At 43.5% G+C, this 7,494-nt stretch overlaps 1 pseudogene; it reads right to left on the bottom strand.

Moving 5' to 3' along the window:
• Positions 1–3,302: 3,302 nt before the first annotated feature.
• On the bottom strand, positions 3,303–6,818 carry LOC109442965 (tubulin alpha-1A chain-like; annotated as a pseudogene).
• Positions 6,819–7,494: the final 676 nt, after the last annotated feature.

The following is a 7,494-nucleotide window of genomic DNA, read 5'->3' on the forward strand; positions in this document are numbered from 1 at the left end:
AGCACTGCCCTGGCGCAAAACAAGGGCTCGGTGGCCTCCCCTGAAAAATAGAGGTAGTTTCCACTTCACAGGTCGTTGTTACTATTAAATAAAATGCAACATAGTAAGTGATCTATAAATGGTGGTATTGTTATGATGAATAAACAAGAAGTCGGCAGTGTTGGGTTTTGGGAAGAGCCCTGGCCTGGCAATCCTCAGGGTTCCCACTAACTTGCTGTGTGGAAACCCTGATAACTTATTTCCCCTACCTTGGGCCTCAGTGCCCTTGTTTGAAAAATGCAAGAGTTGGACCAGGTGCTTGATTCTAGTTCTGACATATGAAGAGTCAATTAATCAATGGATCTCTCAATGATAAATGATCAAAGAAATGTTCTCACTCTATCTCTACCACAGAAGGGCCAAATCATGCTAAAATGTAGACAGAAAATGAACCAGAGGAAATCAATTTTTTCTCATTTTTATGAAAGGTCCTAGAATTCTTGGTGAAATTTCATAATTACAAATAAAAATGATTCACTCTTTCAACATATTGAGAAAGGAAAAAAGAAAGGGCAGGAGGTGGGTGGCGGAGAGGGGCTGGAGAAAAGTATATAAATTTACAGGTTGACGCAACCTGTTCCAGCTGGCAGCTGGTGGGGCTGGGGACACTTGACCTCAATATATCTTCTGTACAATGTGGGAGGGAAGGGCTCCCTGCCATCCTTTGTCATCAAGCAGGCCAAGCCTGGCTAATGGGAACTGTCACCTGGGCTTTTCCAGGTCAGAAACGAAGAACAGCAATTAACTCCTCTCAGAGGCCTGTGGCCCTGAGCAGGCCCTGCCAGGCCAGGTAGCTAAATCATTAAAGACACAGTTCTTTTCAGTGATAAATTGTGCAGGCGCATGAAACCCGCTGCTGGCCATTAATCTGGGCTAATCAGGTTGAAAGCTGGGTTGTTTTATTTAGTAATTAACGGGTTATGTGAAAAACATGATCCATGGCCTGGGGCGTGTCTATAGAGTAGTGTCCGGGAGGAGAGAATGGAGACCGGCAGGGGACTCTCTGGAGAGCCACTCAGCCTTATGCAATTACAGCCATTGGCAAACTCTGAAAAATGACCCTGGGCTTGTATTGACACCCAGGAAAGAAACCTTCCTGCCAACAGCACAGGCGGATTCTTGAAGACCAATAATTGCTCTCTCCCTCCTGCCCCTCACAACAGCCTGCTCAGCCAAACCCAAAGTTTCAGAGATGTGCATTGATTTTGCAGGCACACGTTGCTCCCTGTGGCTGTGGAGAGCCTGTGTTTGAAAGTGGGCTGGATGGAGGGTGGTACTGTATGCAGAAATGGGGGTCCCGAAAGGGAGAGGCTGAGCGTGAGGGTGGGAGACACAAATGGTTCCGGCCGAACACACTGGCACGTGGTGCTCAGAGCCAGCCAAGAAGGAAGGGCCACTTGGCACTTTGTTGAATGGATTCTGCAGCTCAGGTCTGGCCTGGAGCTGCGAGCCTAGAGAGGGGCACAGCATCATCCAGGAACAGGTGTGTTGAGAGCAAAGAACAGAAGGTCTGGCTCAGGCCCCCAGTGTGGCCCAGCTGGACATCAGCACCCACTGACTCCCCAATTCCCCTGCCCTTTCTTGCTTCCTTTCTCAACTTCTCTGCTGCTGCTTCACTTACTTGATTCTCTCCTCCGTTCTTGCTCCACATCAAGTTACCACAAGCCAAATCCTGCTTCTTTCACCTTCTAAATTGTTCTCACATCTTGTTTTCCTTCTCCGTGGCCAGGTCTCCCCATCAGGGCACCATCATCTCTCAGCAGAATTTGTTGCAATAGTTCCTGGACAGGTCTGCCCATGTCATTCTTACCTCCTCCGATTTAGTCTCTCCCGTGGAGCCAGGGTGATTTTTGCATAAGTCAGCCTAAAATACTTGGGTTGTTCCTAAACAATTTAAAGATAAAATCAAAATCCTTAACCAGGTTGCTGAGGTCTGGAATGATATCAGGGCCCTGATGACCTGTCCAGCCTTCTCTTCAGCTACCTCCTCTCCCCCAACCCTCTGAGACCCAGCCACACTACAGTTCACACTCTTCTTCAAATGGACCCCGTTCACAAATCGACAAATCTGTTTCTTCCTCTTGGAAGGCCCCCAAACCGCCACCACATTAGCACCTGCTCAAATTTTGGGTTGCAGCTGAAATGTCCCCTCTTCTAGAAAAATCTGCCTGGCTCCTCCAGCTGGATTAGAAGCCTTCCTGTGAGGGACCACAGTCCTGTGCTTCCAGAGCATCTACCATTGGTGGTCATTATCTGTTGTGTCTGTCTGTCTCCCTCCAAGCTCTGTAGAGGTAACGACCACATCCACAGTGTTATTCACTGTTGCATTTCCAGCTCCTAAAATGGTTCCTGGTATATACTGTGTTTACCCTAAAATCAGACCTAACCGGAACATAAGGCCTAGCCATGATTTTTCAGGATGACGTCCCCTGAACATAAGTCCTAATGCATATTTTGGAGCAAAAATTAATAGAAGATCCAGTCTTATTTTCAGGGAAACACGGTAGTAGGTGCTCAATAAAACTTGTTGAATGAACGACTGAGTTAAAAAAGGATCTGGTCCAACTCTTGCATTTTTCAAACAAGGGCACTGAGGCCCAAGGTAGGGGAAATAAGTTATCAGGGTTCCCACACAGCAAGTTAGTGGGAACCCTGAGGATTGCCAGGCCAGGGCTCTGCCCAAAACCCAACACTGCCGACTTCTTGTTTATTCATCATAACAATACCACCATTTATAGATCACTTTCTATGTTGCATTTTATTTAATAGTAACAACAACCTGTGAAATGGAAACTACCTCTATTTTTCAGGGGAGGCCACCGAGCCCTTGTTTTGCGCCAGGGCAGTGCTGGCCAATAGAATTTTCTGAGTGATGGGAATTTCTGTATCTGTGTTGCCCTGTGGAGTGACCACTAGTCACACGTGGCTGCAGGGGGATTGAATTACGGCTACAGTGACTGAATTTTCAGATTGTCCATTACTTTCACAGAGCAATAGAATTGATTTTTGTATGTTGATCTTGTATCTTGTAGACTTGCCAAACTCACTAATTCTAATAGCTTTTTAATTTTATTTATTTATTTTTCATTTAAGATAGGCACTACTTTATTCAAACCCATCAGAGAAATGGACAGGTTGGTTCTGTAACAAATCGTCGTGTTTTAAAGCATAAGCCAGTAATTGTATATGAGAGTATACACTGCTACATACAAGTTAACTGATGAGACCACAGCTTTTCAATGTTTAAAACAGAGTAAGTTTCCCTGTAAAAGCAGCACCTTTGTGACTCATTAACTTTAGTATTCTCCTCTTTCTTCCTCACCCTCTCCTTCAACAGAATCCACACCAACCTCCTCATAATCCTTCTCAAGGGCAGCCATATCCTCATGGGCCTCAGAAAACTCTCCTTCCTCCAGGCCCTCACCCACGTACCAGTGAACAAAGGCACGCCTGGCATCCAACAGGTCAGATGTGTGGTCCAGGCGGGCCCAGGCCTCAGCACCAGGTGTGGCATAGCTCAGTGTGCACACAGCTCGCTGTACTTTGGCCAGGTCTCCACCAGGTACCACAGTGGGAGGCTGGTAATTAATGCCAACTTTGAAGCCAGTGGGGTACCAGTCCATGAACTGGATGCTGCGCTTGGTCTTGATGATGGCAAGGGCAGCATTGACATCTTTGGGAACCACGTCACCTCAGTATAACAGACAGCAAGCCATGTATTTACCATGGCCAGGGTCCCATTTCACCATCTGCTTGGCTGGCTCAGAGCATACATTGGTGATCTCTGCTACAGAAAGCTGCTCATGGTAGGCTCTGTCAGCAGAGATGACAGGGGCATATGTGGCCAGAAGGAAGTAGATGCAGGGATAGGGCACCAGGTTGGTCTGGAATTCGGTCAGGTCAACATTCAAGGCTCCATCAAATTTGAGGGGAGCAGTGATGGAGGACACAATTGGACCTATCAACCTGTTCAGATGAGTATAGGTTGGGTGCTCAGTATCGAGATTTCTACAGCAGATGTCACAGATGGCCTTGCTGTCAACCATGAAGGCACAATCGAGTGCTCCAGGGTGGTGTGGGTGGTGAGGATGTAGTTGTAAGGCTCAACTACAGCTGTGGAAACCTGGGGGGCTGGGTAAATGGAGAACTCTAGCTTGGATTTCTTGCCATAATCGCCAGAGAGATGTTCTGTCATTGGGGAGGTGATCTCAGAACCGGTTCCCCCACCAAAGCTGTGGAAAACCAGGAAGCCCTAAAGACCTGTGCGCTGGTGGGCCAGTTTCCGAATTCAGTCCAAGACAGGGTCAGTGATCTCCTTGCCAATGGTGTAATGCCCCCGGGCATAGGTATTGGCAGCATCTTCCTTGCCTGTGATCAGCTACTTGGGGTGGAATAAATGGCAGTAGGTGCCAGTGTGAACTTTATCAATGACCATGGATTCCAGGTCTACAAACACTGCCCTGGGCACATGCTTGCCAGTGCCTCTCACTGAAGAAGGTGTTGAAGGAGTCATGTCCTCCCCCAATGGTCTTCTCACTTGGCATCCGCCCATCGGGCTGGATGCCATGTTCCAGGCAGTAGAGCTCCCAGCAGGCATTGCTGGTTTGTACACCAGCCTGGCCAACATGGATGGAGATGCACTCATGCATGGTTGCTGCTTTGCAGCTGCCGGGCGGATGGCTGAGAGGAAGAGGTTATTGCTTCTTACAGCGTGACTCTTAGTCGGTTGACTATTAGGCAGTTGATGTAAGAGAACTTCTAATAACTTTTTTAAGAGGTTTTTTTGTTGTTGTTTAAATTTTATTGGGGAACATTGGGGAACAGTGTGTTTCTCCAGGGCCCATCAGCTCCAAGTTGTCCTTCAATCTAGTTGTGGAGGGCGCAGCTCAGCTCCGAGTCCAGTCGCCGTTTTCAATCTTTAGTTGCAGGGGGCAAAGCCCACCATCCCATGCGTGAATTGAACTGGCAACATTGTTGTTGAAAGCTCGCACTCTAACCACCTGCGCCATCTGGCCACCCCTGCAGAAGCTCAGCGTCAGCTCATTGTCTTCAAGCTAGTTGTGGAGGGAGCAGTTCACTGGCCCATGTGGGAATCAAACCAGCAGCCCTGTTGTTCAGAGCTCACGCTCTAAACAACTGAGCCATTCGGCCGCCCCTTCGGAGCAGTTTTACGTTTACAGAAAACTTGGGCAGAAAGAACAGAGAGCTCCCATACATCCCCTTCCCAACCTCTATCACAATGCACTCTGTTCCCCCAATAGTATCTTACATTAGGCTGCTATGTTTGTTGTAATTGATGAACCAATATTGATACATTATGATTAGCTAAAGTCATTAGTTTAGTGTTCACTCTTTGTGTTGTCAGTACTATGGGTTTTGAAAAATGCATACTTCATGTATCCATCATTAAAGTATCGTACAGACAGTTTCACTGCCCTGAAAATCTCCTATGTTCCACCTGTTCATTCCTTCCTCTTTCCCCCAAACCCCAAGCAACCCCTTATCTTTTTACTGTCTTCATAATTTTGTCTTTCCCAGAGTGTCATACAATATACAGCCATTTCAGACTGGCTTTTTTCACTAAGCAATACACATCGAAGATTCCATCATGTCTTTTCATAGCTTGACAGCTAATAGCATTCCACTGTTTACAACAATTTAAGTATATGACAGTTTGTTTATACCATTGAAGGACATCTTGGTTGCTTCCAAGTTTTGACAATTATGATAAAGTTGCTACAAACACTAGTGTGCAGGTTTTTGTGGGAGCATAAATTTTTAATTTATTTGGCTAAATAAGGAGTGCGATTGCTGGATTGCATGGTAAGGTTATGTTTAGCTTTATAAGAAACTGTCAAACCGTCTTCTGACATGGCTGTGCCATTTTGCACACCCACTAGCAATGTATGAGAATTTCTGTTCCTCCATATCCTCACCAGTATTTGATGTCAATGTTTTCAATTTTCACCATTCTACTAGATGTGTAGTCATGTCTCACTGTTGTTTTAATTAGCATTTCCCTAATGACATATAGTGTTGAGTATCTTTTCATTTGCTTATTTTGCTGTCTGTATATCTTCTTTGGTGAGGTGTCTGTTCAGCTCTTTTGCCCATTTTTTAATCAGCTTGCTTGTTTTCTTATTGTTGAGTTTTCAGAATTCTCTGCAGATTTTAACAACTCTTTATCAGATATATCTTCTGCAAATATTTTTCTCATCTATAGCTTTTATCCCTATTTCTTTTGACAGTGTCTTTTGTAGAGCAAAAGTTTTTAATTTAAATAAGGTCCAGTTTATCAATTATTTGTTCCATGGATCATGCTTTTGGTGTCATCGCCAAACACAAGGTCATCTAGACTTTACACTATGTAATTTTTTGAGTTTTATTGTTTTTGCCTTTTACATTTAGACCTTTGATCCATTTTGAGTTAATTTTTATGAAGGATATAAAGTCTAGGTCTATGTTCATTATTTTGCATGTGGATATCCAGTGGTTCCAGTACCATTTGTTGAAAAGATTGTCTTTTCTCCATTGTGTTGTCTTTGTTCCTTTGTCAAAAATCATTTGACTATATTTATGGGGGGTTATTTCTGGGTTTCTGTTATGTTTCATTTTGTCTGTTCTTTCATCAATACCACACTGTTTTGATTACTGTCACTTTATAGTAAATCTCGAAGTTGGGCAACGTCAGTCCTCTGAGTTTGTTCTCCTTCAATATTGTGCAGGCTATTCTGGGTCTTTTGCCTCTTCTAATAAACTCTAGTATCAATTTATTAATAGTCACAAAGTAACTTCCTGGGATTTTACTTGGGATTTCATTGAATCTATAGATCAGGCTGGAAAGAACTGATATCTTGACAATATTGAGTGCTCCTATCCATGAACACAAAATACTTCCATTTATTTAGTTTTACTTTGATTTCTTCTATCAAGGTTTTATAGTTTTCTTCATATATATATATGTGTATATATATATCGTACATATTTTATTAGTATTTCAATTTTTTAGGTGCTAATGTGAATGTTATTATGTTCTTAATTTCAAATCCCAATTGTTTACTGCTGGAATATAAGAAAGCTATTGACTTTTGTATATTAACCTTTGCATCCTGCAACTTTGCTATAATTGCTTTTTAATTCCAGGAGACGTTTTTGGTCTGTGTTCCCCATCCCCCACGCCCCCGCCTTTGGTTGCTTTTCTTGGATTTTCTATATAGACAGCCATATTATCTGCAAACAAAGACAGTTTTATTTCTCTCTTCTCAATCTGTATGTTTGTATTTCCAAACAAACATTTGTTTTAAAATAATTTCCATGTGCTATTTCTTTTGCCTTTTTTTTCTTTTTTCCTCCTTTTTGAAAAGGTCTAAAATTTTACTATGTATAAATGGCAAAAAAATATCTTTAACTTCTAACATTTGTTTTTCAAATCCTACCACTGCATTTAAATGGTTA

This window comes from Rhinolophus sinicus, chromosome 17 (genome assembly GCF_057876585.1).
Source record: "Rhinolophus sinicus isolate RSI-liver-muscle chromosome 17, RSI-T2T, whole genome shotgun sequence".
Taxonomy (NCBI): Eukaryota; Metazoa; Chordata; class Mammalia; order Chiroptera; family Rhinolophidae; genus Rhinolophus; species Rhinolophus sinicus.